The 15934-nt window shown below is 43.5% G+C and overlaps 1 long non-coding RNA gene across 1 annotated transcript in view; it reads left to right on the top strand.

The window, feature by feature from the left end:
* The first annotated feature begins 3265 nt into the window (after positions 1 to 3265).
* Positions 3266 to 15934, top strand: part of LOC144819528 (uncharacterized) — a 56205-nt gene continuing 43536 nt past the window's right edge. The window contains exon 1 of the long non-coding RNA XR_013607427.1: positions 3266 to 3319. This is a non-coding gene — a long non-coding RNA (uncharacterized LOC144819528). The remainder of the gene's footprint in view (positions 3320 to 15934) is intronic.

The raw sequence follows: 15934 nt of genomic DNA, 5'->3' as shown, positions 1-15934 counted from the left end.
CCTCTACGGGGAACATTTTGAACAAGAATAAGTAATCCAAATAGTCCGTCGTCCCAGGACGATTGGTCAGTCAACCAGATGGGGGTCATCGTGTGGCCAAGTAGAGGGATCGTCCCACCCGCCGCCCCCAGGCAGCCAGCAGAGATGCAAGTAAAAGGTCCAGTGATTCAGAGGAGGTCATTTGGCAGTTAGCTCTTCTCCAGCAAGGGCCTCAGTGGCCGCAGTGAGGGCCACCTGCTGACCCCTGGCTATCCCAGCTTTGGGTGGCCGCCTGGAACAACGCCTCCTGCCCTGCCACCCCGATGGGGAGTCCTCGGGCCCCGAGGTGGTGCTGCGGTCATTGTCTTTCCTGCTCGGCTCCGCCAGGCCCAGCAAGCAACATGCTTCTATGAAAGAGCGAAGCTGGTGGAGCTTCCCGTTATGACGAAAGATGAGGCGGAAGGGGAGCCCCCAAGAATACAAGATCCCCTGTTGACGGAGGTGTTTAGTCACTGGACGGTACTGGCGGTGCCTCTCTTATGTGATCAGGGCAAGGTCCTGGTAGAGCACCGGACAGTGACCCTGTAAAGTAATATTTAAATGCCATACGTTAAACCAACCGCCACATGCAGCTAACACCATGCTCCTTTGACCGCTTTAACCCTAGGGACCCCATCCCAGAGGCGCATCATTATAAATTATACGGGAGGGAGCATGCAGCCCCCTTCCCTGGGCTACTTTCAGCCCTGGGGACCTCATCTCCAGGCCCTGGCTATATTCCAAAGGGAGAGGGGGGCACACAGCCCTCCTTAATGACCGATTTGGCCCCAGGGACCCCATTCCCAAGCCCGGACAACTAAGGGTGGATTCCCTGGATCCCACCCAGGACACATACCATATCATGCTTGGGGGCACCGGAAGAGCCCCAGCATTGCTCCCACCCACAGCGAGCTGCTATATACTGCTCCCTGCAGGTGGGAGCAATATGCATTACTGCGGACAGGGAAATAAATCTGACGCCTGCTCTCTGCTGGTGGTAGCTTTCTAAAATCTCCCGCTAGTTTGGAGTGAACCTTTTTTCTCTTGCTTCGCATGAGCTTTAAAATTGCTCCGACCAAGCAAGAGTAATTACAGGTTTCCCTGCCCGTGTCAGTGTGGGCAGGGAAACAGCTATGTCCGGAGGGTGGGCATCTCGGGACATAGCAGGAGCTATAGGGAATGTGGCCCTGAGTGCCATTAATGGGTTCAGAAGAGGGGACACCTGCATTCTTCCTTATTGTAGCTTTGGCTGCGCCCTGGGGAAGGATTTTCCAGTGACAAAATTGGCCCAAGAGGGGTCCGCATGGCCAAGCCTACTTTTATGGAGGCTGGGACCCATGGAAAGGGGTCCCTGGGGTCAAACTCACCAGTAGGTAGCCATAGTTAGAGCCTGGTTTCCATAGGGAATGCATTTTTTGTTTTCCGACCGCCAGTAGGAAATATATATATGAAATGTTGTAACAAGTAGGCGCTCACTCAGGGGAAAGTTTCTCCAGCAACGGTATTATACCAGTTTACGCATTTCAGAGACCCTCGTCTCCTTGCTCACCCACTGGTCTGAATTCCAACCACACATTTACATGTTTGTATATTAACATAAAAAAAGGACAACACAAACATAACATTATCACAGCAGCAATTTTGTAGTGGTTTATCTAACATAAAATGAATAGCATTTGCTTTCCTTCTGTTGTCATTAAAGAGCCAAGTGACATAATCTTCATGCTTAAATCCCACATTTTGATGGTATAGTACCAGAGAGATTAGAACTTATGTTGTTGTATCTTACATTCTATGGCAAGATTACATGGCATCACTTACATATTTTTCTGTGGCCAACATTCTAGGAGGGCCTACTAACTTCTCAGATGCATGGTACATATTTACATGAATATAACGTACAATACTTTATCGTTTTACCAAAGTTTATGGGAAAAAACTGACTGTTCGCCTTAATGCCTTAATGGCTCAAAAGTACCATCATGATGTAGTGAATAAATATACACCCATTCTCGTATGTTGTACTTGGTGCTCACCTAAAGTACGTTTACTTGATAATCATTATCTATTTGCCCAGTGGCAAAGTAAGGAGTGGATGATCTTTCTCTACTCAAGGGACACAGACAGGGTAATCTTATACTGCTGGTGCTATAGCCGGTGCTATAGACGTGTTTTCTCTTGTTGTGGTTAATATACATTAGCTGTATCGATGATTTTCACCCTGTGACAACCCTAGCAATGCGTTTTTTAACAATATGTGTACATAAAAATCAATAATCAAATGGTACCAATTTAATGGACTTAACTATAAAGTGCTCTTGAATTACGATGTCGTAATTCCGAAGAAAAGAGTAAGGGACCTCTGTCAGCAGCTCCTCCCAGGAGTAGGCTCCTTCCTTTCCTCCTAAGTGAAATAAATCAAAAAAATATAATAATCAGTCATATGATTAAAATCCATAATCTAACATTCAGCACATAAGAAACAATACATGCTCAATATTAGAACATATTGAACAGGATAACACTTCTTAACTTAGGTAAACATTAGGGTGGAAGATCTAGTTTTCATGTAGGTGTATTCATAGTTCCTCGTCTAAGTTCAGGCCCCAAAGAGTTCTCGATTGGAGTTCATTCATGTGCCAGGATTCTCTCTGCCTTAGGTGTAGGACTCTGTTCCCACCCCTCGAGCTCTTTTGTACCTGTTCTATTTCGTAATATTTCACCAGCGAACTGTTGGACAAATGGTACTTTTCAGAAATCTCAACAACATCTGCAGGGATTTTTTCCTTGCGGTCATTGCAAAGCATGCAAGTTTAGTTATATGACAAAAATATACGAAACACCATATAAAACGAAAACCATCTTGCAAATTCTGACTTGCTGCACAACACATGTGATATATGTCTTAGAGTGTCCATGCCAACTCAAGTATGTAGGGAATACCATTTTTGCAGCAAAAAACAAGAGAGTATTGGAACACCTAAGGGCCATAACTAACAAAGAAAGTCACTACACAGTGGCCAGACATTTTGAAAAGTAACATTTGTCCAACAGTTATTTAAAAAGTAAAAGTGCTGCTTACTCGAATAGGCAGCACTGCCACAGAGGAAATTCCTCCTCCACACTGTCCCGCTGCGCGTCTGGCTCGGCATGTGTTTTATCGCTTGCCGGAGTTGTCCTGTGACCTTCTCACCGGACGTTCTAAGGACGAGGAGGGACTGCTCTCCTCCGCAGCAGTCAGCTGAAAGCCGCGGCGGACCGGGGAGCAGAAACTGCACTGCGCAAAAAAGCTGCCCAGAAGGTAGGGATTAACATTAATAAAACGTTAAAACACAATTTTATCACATCATGTTAAAAGACTCAAACATATACTATTAAAAAGAAGGGGTATTTAAAAAGAAAAAGTGCCGCTAACTCGAATAGCCAGCCCTGCCACAGTGGAAATTCCTCCTCCACACTACCCCCTGACACTGAAGCTCATGACCACTGGTGCTTATGCCTATTTTATGAGTGTGAACCACCTTTTTTAACCTACAGTTGACACAAGCAGCTATGCACCTCCTCGGTCTTCTCCACATCCCTGTTTCACCATCGCATTACCACCACTGCTCACGCCCCTGTATGAGAGTGAATCCAACAAAACCTTTAGTCCACATATTGACACTCGCAGATTTTTTTGCCTGCCTTCACTTGCCGTCTTTGGCAGTTCATATCTAAGTTTATTTCTGTAGAGCTCCTTTACACTTTTGTGTACACACTCCCACTTTAGTGGTGTTCCTAATCCATGGCATCATTTCTTTCTAACATCCTGCATCTCACAATCTGTGGCTTTCCTCTGCTTTGCTTTGGTCTAGTGCTAATAATTAGTCCCTGGCAGTAAACTCCGCTCTGCTTGCGGAGTTTGCGTAATTCGGGCACTCTGCACTCCCTTCCCAGGCGTGATGCAAATATTTTCCCATTTGCACGCTTGAGGTTTGTTCTGGCACTCACTAGTAAGTGCCACGATAATCTTGGGCTGCTAGCAAGTTGGCGCAATACTTCATGCTGTTTGCATGCCTTCCGGCCACGACAGTGCCAATCTATTGCCGAACGCACCGCTCAAGCAGCTTTTGTGCCAGAGAACCAGCTGAGAGGCTTTTTGAGTTGACTTTCTTCTTCAATGGGCTGTTTGAGTTAGGTTTTTTTGTGAGTATGAAGGGGTTGCCCTAGAGACTCCAGCTTCCTGTTTATGTCCAGCAGGCTACTCCCAGTTCTTTGCCCATCTCCTGGTTAAATTTCTTTGGGATTTGGAGCTAGAAGGATCACTCTCCTTATCGACTGTATATATACAATTGAATTTAAGGACTTTGTATTTAAGCTTTCACTACTACAACTAAATTCCAAAATTGGTGCACAAGGGTGTTGTCTGATTGTGAGCATACACTAGGATTTTTTTTTTAACTTTTATTCGATTTTAAAAATGTATTGTGGTGGGTGGCCTGCAGTTTCAAAATGGCCTAGTTAATTGTTTGTGTGTAATTTGTATTCTTTTGAAAAGGAAATATGTTGCACAGTTTAGTACATTATTTCCATGTGTTTCAATAAATTTGCAGCATTCATGTAATTCAGTATGTGGCCTAGTCTGCCAATGGGCCTTCCAGCCAGTAGGCCCAGTACTACTCATGGGTGCATGAAATAAGTGTTATGTGGTTGCTTTTGAATTGAAACTTCATTTAGACCATGAATGACATTGCATTAAGTTACAAAATGTGCTTTTTTAGGGGGGTATGTCACATTTTTTTTTGGGCAAGCAGTGCATAGGTTGGGCAATATATTTGATGCCTTTGGAGGATGTGTATTGTTGTAACATATGTTAGCCGAGTATACCTCCATTCTTTGTCGGGCCAGTGTGTGAGTCTCTTTGCAATAGGTCACCATGTGTCTTTGTTCTCCATGTCATGTGGCTAGGTGCCACTTTTTTTGTATAGTCAGTGTATATAGGCCTGTACGTGTTCTTTGTTTTCCATGCCTCCTGCTTGTTATTGTTTGACCGTGTGGCTGGTGGCAATTTTGTGTAGGCAGCCATTGTTTTTTTTGCCATAGGCCTGCATGTGTTTTTTTCCCATGCCTTCTGCTTATTATTGTGACAATGTGGCCGATGGCCATTTTCTGTAGGCAGCCAGTATGCTTTTGCCATAGGTCTGCATGTGTTCTTTGTTTTCCAGGCATCCTGCTTGTTTCTATGATCATGTGGGTGGCGTCAATTTGGTGTAGCCAGCCAGTGTGCTTTTGCCATAGGTTTGCATGTGTTCTTTGTTGTCCATGCCACCTTGCTTGTTGTTTGACTATGTTCTCAGCGACTAGCTAGTGTTCCATAGGTCACCATTCGTCTTTGTTCCCCATGTCATGTGGCCACGTGCCATTTCTTTGTATAGTCAGTGTCTAATAGCCTTCTTTGTTTTCCATGCCTCCTGCTTGTTACTATTTGCCATTGTGGCTGGTGGCAATTTTGTGTAGGCAGCCAGCATTTTTTACCATAAGCCTGCATGTGTTTTTTCCATGCCTTCTGCTTGTTATTGTAACTATGTGGCCAATGCACTTTTTGTGCAGGCAGCCAGTGTGCTTTTATCATAGTCCTGCATGTATTCTTTGTTGTGGCCATGCCTCCTTGCTGGTTGATGTTGTTGTTTTGACCATGTGGCTGACCGACATTTTTTGTGTGCAGCCAGTGTGCTTTTGTCATAGGCCTGCATGTGTTCATTCTTGTGGCCAAGCCTCCTTGCTGGCTGTTGTTGTGACCATGCGACTGGTGGCCATTTTGCATAGCCAGCCAGTATGCTTTTGCCATACGCCTGCATGTGTTCTTTGCTTTCCAGGCCTCCTGCTTATTGTTGTGACCATGTGCCTGGCGGCCATTTTGTATAGCCAGCCAGTGTGCTTTTGCCATGGGCCAGAATGTGTTCTTTGTTGTGGCTATGCCTCCTTGCTGGTTGTTGTTGTTGTGACCATCAGCCATTTCATGTAGGCAGTCAGTGTGCTTTTGCAATAGGCCTGCATGTGTTCTTGGTTTTCCATGCCTCCTGTTTTTGTTGTGACCATGTGGCTGGCGGCAGTTTTGTGTAGGCAAACAGTGCACTTTTGCCATAGGCCTGCATGTGTTCTTTGTTGTGGCCATGCCTCTCTCCTGGATGTTATTGTGACCGTGTGGCTGGTGGCCACTTTGTGTGCTAGCCAGTGTCCTTTTGCCATAGACCTGCATGTCTTCTTTATTACACATGTCTTCTTGCTCACTGTTGTTGTTGACCATATGGCATTGGCTTGGCAGCCATTTTGTATGTCCAGTCAGTGTTCCTTTGCCATATTTTAAAATGATTGAGGACAATTTCATTTATTTTAAATTTTTGTATTTACATGTTGTATTTAATTTTTCTTTAATTTAAATGTATTTGTAATTTTAATTTCAATTTTATAAAAAATATTTTATTTGTTAACTTTATAAAAAACATGTTTAATTAAAATTTTTGTTTTGTTTAATTTAATGTTGTTAAATACTGTTCTTAATTGTAATTGCTTTTACTTGAAATTCTGTGTTCAGTTTTGCCTAGATCGATCTGTGATCCATCCATCTACCATAGGCGTACAGCCGCACACCAACCTTCAGTTTGTTAGGTATATAATTCAATTTCCTCCTGGATACCTTGGCTGTCATGGTCTATAGAGTATTTCAGTATTTCAGTATTTATTTTATTATGATAAAGGAACTCTTTCGAGGTCCACACAAAAACAAAAATATACATACAAAGAAAAATACATAAAATAACCTTTTAACACTAAACACAGATAAAGAAGAACATATTAATAAAGATCCAAAAAACATTTAAAGAAGCCATACAGTTTAAAACAAAACATTTCATTAGGAGGGTTAATCAAGGCACTCTGAAAAGACAGGGCAGAAAGAATATTAAGTTGTAGGCAAATTGGACGTAACCATCTACGCCTGTAGGGCATTAGGACTGGACAAACAAAAATGACATGATTTAAGTCCTGGTCATGCATCTGACAAAGATCACAAAGAGGAGAGTGACCATACCATCTGGCATAAAGAACTTTCAGCGGAAGCAGGTTTTGTCTTATTAAGTACACTAGGCGACGAACGCCATGAGGGATGTTCCAGTACATATAAGGTTGCGCTTTCCGCAAGATGCATGACTCAATAACAGGAGTACAACCTTTTTTTAACAGCCGGGAATCTCTATCATGACAAAACCCTAATTCCCATGAAGAAGTCTTCAATAAGGATTTTAATTGATAAGAGGATAACGAAAATAAAGTTTCTTCATCCAATTTCAACTGTGCCACAGCAAATCTAAAATTTTTTACAATCAAGGAATGTTCATTTAGATTTCCCAGCAATTCATTTTTTATAAGGTATCTCAAGGTATTAGACTCACTTTTTGCTATGCCTACTACCCAACGAATAGAGCCAGCCAAACCTTGAGCCCAGCTGCTACGTAGGCCAAGTTCCTGTCTCATGGAAACGGTTGAATTTGCTGAAATAACAGATAGTAAACTACGCAAGATTTTCCCTTCCGTGGAAGATAAAAAAACTCCATTTATTTTGCTCTATTAACTCTAAACCGTATAACAGGGAGGCAGGGACTTTTGCTCTAAATACCTCTAAAAGAATAGAGAAATGCCTTCTACCTGTAGCTTTATACAAGGCTACTAAACTCTTTCCCTGTGAAATAGCCTTTCGGGAGTTATTGTCTATATGGGGTTTGTCACTTAGATTAGTTGTGACAATTTTACCAAGGAAGGTATATGATTTCACCGTTTCCAATTTTTGCTCCCCCACACCAAGGAAAATTAAGAAATTTAGGTTTCTTCTTACCGGAGAAACACATCACTTTACTTTTTGCCGTATTTATCAATAGGTAATGGTTTTTGGCATATTCAGACAGTGCCTGCAGGCGATTATTTAAGCCCTTTGGGGTAAGGTCCAAAATCAGGATGTCATCTGCATACATAAGGCATGCAATTGGAACCCCCCCCAAGGACGGAGCAATACCAGCGCATGCTGAAAGGGCAACAGGTAAATCGACTGTATAAAGGGAGAACAGCAAGGGAGCCAAAAGGCAGCCTTGCTTTAACCCATTAGAGGTTAAAATTATTTTAGATAAATCACGTTCACCTCCCAGTAGGATTCTGCACCAAGTATCTGAATAGAGTGCACGAATTAACTTAATAAGATATGAGGGCATACCTAAATCAGATAACTTTCTCCACAGTAATATCCTGTCCACTTTATCGAATGCGGTGGAAAAATCAATGAAAGCCCCATAAACCTGCCCACCACGGACTTTAACATATTTTTCTGTGAGAACTTGTAGTGCCGACAGGTTATCTAAAGTTCCGTGATTCTGTCTAAAACCTGTTTGTTCAATAGGTAGAATTTTAAAATCAATTACCCATTGATTCATTAGAGTGAGAATACATTTTGCGAAAACCTTACCTATGGCGTCAAGCAAAGCGATTTGACGATAATTTTGGGGAAGATCTCTTGCCCCTTTTTTATATAAGGGGACAATGATACTTCCTTTCCAGGAGGGGGGGACTGTTCCGCTAGAAAAACAGAATTTAAAAACTGGAAATAGGATCTTGCTCCAAAGTTCACTCTGTTGTTTCAATACTGAGATGGGAACTTTATCTGGCCCCATCGCACCAGAGGAACGCATGTTCATAATAGCAAATTCAATTTCCTTTTCAGAGGGACAATCAAATATGCATGTAACATCATTGGATTCCACCCTATGTACCTGCAAGTTATTGTTACTGTACAGTTTCTCGATGTATTGAACCCAAATCTGTTCCTCAATGGCAATCGGAGTGGCACTGGCTCTGGTCCCACAGCCCTTGCCAATTAAAGACCAAAAAGTTTTTGCTTGACCGTTATAGGAAACTTCCCTCAGTTGTATCCAAAGAGAGTCTTCCTTGTCACGTTTTAAACGAGCCTTAAGCCTAACTCTCCTTCTTTTTAAAATGGACAATTTATGCTTGGCTTCTTGAGAAAATGATAAATATTGCCCCCTTATTATTTTATTTATTTCTATATTTAAAGCCCGCAAAGGAGGAGGGACTACGAACGATTTTTCCACACCAGGATTCTTCTTCGCTATAGAAGTTACCGAATCTAGAAAGTTAGCAAATCCTAACAGCTCTCTCCCTTCCCAAAGAGATAAACTCTTCACAGTTTGATTCAAAAGGGACAGCAAACTTTCAAAACAACGTAAATTCCAGAAACATTTTCCAGAATTAGAATCGAAGTTCACCAGATCCCTCTCCATGCTCCAAGAGTCCACTTTCGGAAGACTGACGGAGACTGTAAGCAACAACGCATTATGGTCACTAAGATTAGACTCAATAACTTTCATATTTTTCAACTTAGCAAATAGAGCATAATCAGCCATGACATAATCAATGATTGAATTTCCCTTATTTGATTTATGCGTAAAAGCTGCCGGGGTATCAGAAGGGAGCCTCCCGTTTACTATTAAACAGTCAACTTTATGTAGACCTTCTAGGACAAGTTTACCTCTTTTATTAGTTTTAACTTTGAGCGGGAACTGGGCCGATGGGATATTCAGAGATTCTTCCCTGAGTTTATTTCTAAATAGAGCTAGCCCACAATTGGATATATTACAGTTCAAATCCCCAAACAATAATACATAAGGAGGCGAGGCAACATCCATCGCTGCATTTAAGAAGGAAAATAACGTTTTTAGACCGTCATTAAAGCAGCGATTTGGGGGGATATAGATGTTTATTATTACCAACGATCTATTAGGGCAATCCTCAAAAACATCTTTTAAGGTTATTGCTTGGAACAAATTCCCCGGATCGAGATAATGAGAATAATTCCATTTTATTTTATTTATTAACAAACATGCTATCCCTCCCTTTGCATGACCTCTTCTAGAAGAGGTAGCACTCTTTTCCAAAACGAAAAAATCCTTTTCTAGCGCTATTCTACCTTCCACCCATGTTTCTTGTAGACAGATTATATCCACCTTGTGTGAATACAAAAAGTCTAGTTTCTCCTTATAATCTTTAAAACCTGCTGTATTCCACGAGATAATCTTCAGCTCTTTGTTAAAAATTTAAATGCGGTTTGAGGCCGGAAGTAGCATTACTTGCTAAGACTCCCGGTAGCCAACTCCATTTATATTGATCATCCTTCAACGTTTGTTTCAAAGGAGGATTTTTATACAACACTTGCCTTTCATTCCTGGACACACATATTTTTAAATCCTCTGATCCAGAGCTGGACCAATCCGACAACTTCAAACCCTGATGGGGAGAAGATGACAAATTGGGGAGTACCTGTGGATTTCGTTTTTCCCCAAAATATGGAATAACATCTATTCCTCTAATTTGCAATTCCGCAGCCCACTGTAGAATAAGATTTGACACTACTTTTGAATGAAATTTCACCCTTGTGGATCTCCCTAACAAAGAGTTAAGAAGGAATACTACATCCAAATCAGATGTTTGAATTAATTTTAAGCCTTCAATCTCTTTGAAACAAACAAGTAGGGCAGATCTATTTAGAATTAAATCAGAATCAAATAAGGGCAAAAAATCAAGAAAAAAAGTATCTACAGTTATTTTTTCTTTGGGTGGACTGACTACAATTGGGGGTGCCTCTAGGAGAGGTCATGCTAGTAGATTAAGAGAAGAGCGAGAAGGATTAGCAGCAGGGGAAGTGACCTTGAGAACATCTTGATAGGGCATTGCTGATGGGTTAAGACGGGAAAGAAAAGGGTTAACAGCGGGTGAAGTAACCCTGGGGAGAAAAGGATTAGTAGAACTTATCGGACCAAGATCTGAAGAAATGAGCTCCACTTTAGGGGATGCAATCATAACTTCTACAGGGGCAGGCAACTGCACAACCTGAGGGGAATATTCTAAAATTGGTTCCTCACTTTTGTCAAATAAAAGTTTTCTCTGTCTTTTCTTAGAGAATCTTCGAATGGGTTTTCTCTTCTTTATTTTAATCTTTTTATGTTTTAAGGGGATCGATTCATTAACCCTTCCAGTATTTGCCGTAACAATCTCCTCATTTTTTTACTGTACGGAAAATATAGGAAAAAGAGAGGGAGTATCAATTTTATGGTCGGTAGGGGACGTGGGTACGACCTCTATTTTATCACTAATGGAAGCTATACAATTAATACCAGCCGAAGCCGCTTTGCGGATCTTAAGGTCAGCTGATAGTGCTACTGACTTCATAGCTTTTTGGCCGTCCTTGAGGAGAAAAGGACGAACAGGGTCCAATTCTACTTGAACACTTGGAGAACTCTTTTTGGGGATCTCCATCGGGTTGACAAACGTAGGAGGGCAATCAGACACCGGACCGTTCTTACTTTGCAAAAGCACTTTTAAGATTTGATTTACCGTGTCAAAAATACATTCAGAACCTCCCACAAATTTTTCAAGAAGACCCAGAATCGAAGAAAGTATAGATTCCAAAGAAAATAAAGATTTAGAAAATAACCTCCCATCAGCATTTGGAGACCCCTCCGCTACATTGTTCAAAATAGGACCAGAACAAGAAGAAAAATTTAATTGAGCGGGAGAAAAATCCAATTTATTAGAAGGTGTACTACTTAAGGGACCCGAACTTGAAATGGTTATAACTTCATTAGAATTTAGAATAGCCCTAGCTTTCCCCTGAAGGGATATCAACCGATTCTTGTGAGCTGTTAGATCGATATCAGGTAATGTAAAGTCACTGGCCGGGATCGGCAAATTAACTGGAAAAACTGGCAAAGGGCCAGTAGTTACTACAGCATTGGGAACTTCCACAGCAGACTCTTGGGGGTAAATAATACTATCAAATTTCAAATCCTTACCACCCACAGACTCAAAAGGACAAATTGGGCCCGGTTGTAAGCCATTTGAAATCAAGCATGAACCCCTTAATATTTCGGGACTAAGAGGTATTAACAGAGATTGACTAGGTACCAAACTCAGACCAGAAGAAACGTTAATATCCATATTAGCAGCTTCCGGAACATTATAATCAGAACCCTCACTCGGGGGTTGCAACTCAGGTGACTTATCTTTCCCTTTATCCCATAAATTAAAAAGCTGACACTGGCCTTTCAGTTGCATGGAGGACGTAATTTTGTTGCGTAAAGGGTTGGATTTCGTTTTAGACCCAGATTTCCCTACTAGGACGCGGCCAGAACGTAATTTTTTGGCCGTCATAAGAAAAGTGTAGTGAAGGTATAACTAAGAATAAGACTCCCCAAGATGCAATATTAGCCTGCAAGAATAAATACCAAACAGAAATATAACAGAAACAAAAATCAAAGGGAGAGGGCCCAGCCCAGCCTACTGCAGCCTCTGACGGCCTCAGACAGTCCCGCCCTTGTCCCGGGCTTCTCCCGGCGCGCTCCCGCGTTGCGGTACCAAGAAAGAGATATATAGCTGCGCTGAGGTGTGGGAGGAGCCAGCAGGGAGAGCGGGTCAGCTGGTGTAGATGCCGAGGGTAAGGCGCTCCTGGGACTGGAAGTCCTGCGCCTCCCCTCGCTCGCAGCCCTGCTTTCCCCACCACCTCAGGAGCTCAAGCGCCAAAGTTTCCAAAGCGCTATTCCCAAATGAATGCGGGCGAAGCGGGACCCGCGAAGCGGGTTCCGCGAGGAGTGAAGGCTTGAAGGCTAAAACAAGTTTAAGAAAACAGCAGCAACAGGAAGAGCAAGTCCTTCGTGCTCGCAGTCCAAAACGCCTTCAGCAAATGTAAAAACAACAGGTGAGCAATCCACCAGGGCAAGTAACGAGCTGGCTTTAGCTGCGCTGAGGTGTGGGAGGAGCCAGCAGGGAGAGCGGGTCAGCTGGTGTAGATGCCGAGGGTAAGGCGCTCCTGGGACTGGAAGTCCTGCGCCTCCCCTCGCTCGCAGCCCTGCTTTCCCCACCACCTCAGGAGCTCAAGCGCCAAAGTTTCCAAAGCGCTATTCCCAAATGAATGCGGGCGAAGCGGGACCCGCGAAGCGGGTTCCGCGAGGAGTGAAGGCTTGAAGGCTAAAACAAGTTTAAGAAAACAGCAGCAACAGGAAGAGCAAGTCCTTCGTGCTCGCAGTCCAAAACGCCTTCAGCAAATGTAAAAACAACAGGTGAGCAATCCACCAGGGCAAGTAACGAGCTGGCTTTAGCTGCGCTGAGGTGTGGGAGGAGCCAACAGGGAGAGCGGGTCAGCTGGTGTAGATGCCGAGGGTAAGGCGCTCCTGGGACTGGAAGTCCTGCGCCTCCCCTCGCTCGCAGCCCTGCTTTCCCCACCACCTCAGGAGCTCAAGCGCCAAAGTTTCCAAAGCGCTATTCCCAAATGAATGCGGGCGAAGCGGGACCCGCGAAGCGGGTTCCGCGAGGAGTGAAGGCTTGAAGGCTAAAACAAGTTTAAGAAAACAGCAGCAACAGGAAGAGCAAGTCCTTCTTGCTCGCAGTCCAAAACGCCTTCAGCAAATGTAAAAACAACAGGTGGTCTATAGAGTAGACATTAGCATCATTCATTTGTGTAATGATGATAATTATTCCATTTCCCCCTGGACCACAATGCCTGCCATAGACACACACTAACCTCCATTTTTTTTAAAGATTACTGTCGCATTTACCCATTCAGTTCTCTGAGTGCCACATGTGTCTACTTTACAATATATGAACATATAGGAAAGAGCTCTATCATTCTGTTTCTAGTGTCTTATTTTGATGGGGAATTATGGTATGGTTGGGTGGTTTGACTTTAAAGTGGTTACCCAATTTAACAAACCAACCACACTAATATTGCCTTTATCTGTACTATTTCAAACTACAAATAATGCCATGTTTCCCACTCATGGCCTGATTGCGTGCTTGGTGGTGCAGTGGCAGGTCCACCTTGCCGCCAAACCTGTGGTCGGGCCACCCGCCAGATTACGAGTATTGCTAGTGCTTGGCAGGATTTTAAAAAAATAATTCCAACGGCAGGCACCACAATGGGAATGCCAAAAACAGTTCCTGCACGGCATGGACTGGAAAGTCGATGCCATGCCGGAGCTGGTGTGCATGCACACTGGGAGAACATGTTGTGCCCCACTCTGTGCATCCACATGGCGTGAGGCAACAGGGAGTCCTGAAGTACTCTCTTTGTTTCCTCTCCACTGCAGTTTTCATGGTGGTGGAACAACCATGAAAACTGTGGCAGAGTGGAATCTCATAATATGCTTGGCATATTGCAGCATCTTGACAACCGCAGCACGGCCAGGGAATGACAGTTCCCTGGCGGCTGCAGTGGAGCAATGGCAGTCTGACCGCCCTAATTGTAATAGGGGTAAGAAGATTGCCACAGCCGCACCCCTATGAGTGTAGCAGGTGATAATAGAGCCTTTAATGTTTTTCTTGTTTGTTTGCTTCTAGGTGCATGAGAGAAGAGATATCACTTGCAGTACTGCCAAACAGAAGGCCTGTTCATTCACATGTCATGCCTCCAATCTCTTCCGCTTGTGAAGCTTGGTGCAACTGCAAACTGAGAGCTTTAAGATAGCCCCAAAGAAAGATGTTTTCAAGAAAGTGGTCGGTAAGAAGAAGCAGCTTCCCACCAGTGGCATGTCACCCCAAATCTTTTTTGGACCACCAAGGGATGTGCCTGCCACTCCAGCCTTTGGGAATCAAGCTGAAAACAGCAGTACTGCATCAACAGCTCTACCCCAACCTAAGCCTGTGACCATATCAGCCAGTGAGGCAGCCTCTGCAATCATGGTGACACCAATGTGTAGTGATGTTCAATTGGATTTGTCCCTTTTGCAAACTAGTACACAACCATTTCAGGAAACAAAGAAAAGTGGACAGCAGCTACAGCCAGCAATAGTATATTTTCCTTATATTAAAGCAGAACAGGAGGTTGAGCTTTATTCCGAACAAGAACCTCCTCTTTTAGAATCATTGATCCCCAGATCTCCAGCAAAGAAAAGGAAGGGTACTACTCCACCATCTTCTCCAGGCACCACTTATGATGATGAAGATAGGGACATGAAGTGGACCCTGGCATAGTCAAGGAAACAACAGGAGAGGCAAGGGAAAGATAAGTTCCTGAAAGACTTACACTTATTGAAGGGGATGATGAGGGGAAGGTGACACATAAGAGTCTGATGTTGCTATTCACCCTGCTCCAAGAGATATGGCATAGGTAGCATTGCCAGCTTCCATATTTGCAAAGCCCCAGCTGAGACCTTCAGTAACCCTTACCTCAGGGGAAGCAGAGAGGCGATCAACGACGTATCCACCTACCTCCAGTTTTTGTTCATGCATTGGCAGTGGCACAGTAACAAAGTACTTCCACCCAGTTTGGGACCATTTTATGGTTAGCAAAGAGGGGGAGCACATTCAAGTGTGCAGCATTTGCCACACGAATGATCGATGAGGTAAGCCTGCTACAGATTATGGTACTGGAGGCAAAATTACCCAAATGAATAAACACCATACAATCATGTGGGAGGGGTTCCCTAAAAATATTGCTGAACATGGTCATGGTGATGAGGAGAGGAGGGGAACATCAGTCCAATCATTGTGGAAAGAGATGATGAGGAAGAAGAATGTGACATATTTATGCAAATCAGCCCTGTCCCCAGCAGTGCACCAGCAGAATCACACACCACATTGGCTTCATAATGTCAGAGAGACTCAAAGGGAGATGGAGACACCACATCATACAGTGACTGCCCCATCACTATGCACATTGAGTCTACCATAACCATCTACAGACGCCTGTGTCAGTGGCCCAAGAAAAGGCTATTATCAAGGGCATGTTTAGGCAGGAGGGGCCCTATGAGCGGAACCACCAAACCACACGTTTGTACAATGGGAAGCTGTCAAAACGTTTTGCGCTATACCTCCTCCCTTTTTA

The sequence above is a fragment of the Lissotriton helveticus genome, chromosome 2_1 (genome assembly GCF_964261635.1).
Source record: "Lissotriton helveticus chromosome 2_1, aLisHel1.1, whole genome shotgun sequence".
In the NCBI taxonomy this organism is placed as follows: domain Eukaryota; kingdom Metazoa; phylum Chordata; class Amphibia; order Caudata; family Salamandridae; genus Lissotriton; species Lissotriton helveticus.
Note: the sequence above shows the minus strand (reverse complement) of the source record. Positions and strands in the feature narration are given on the sequence as shown.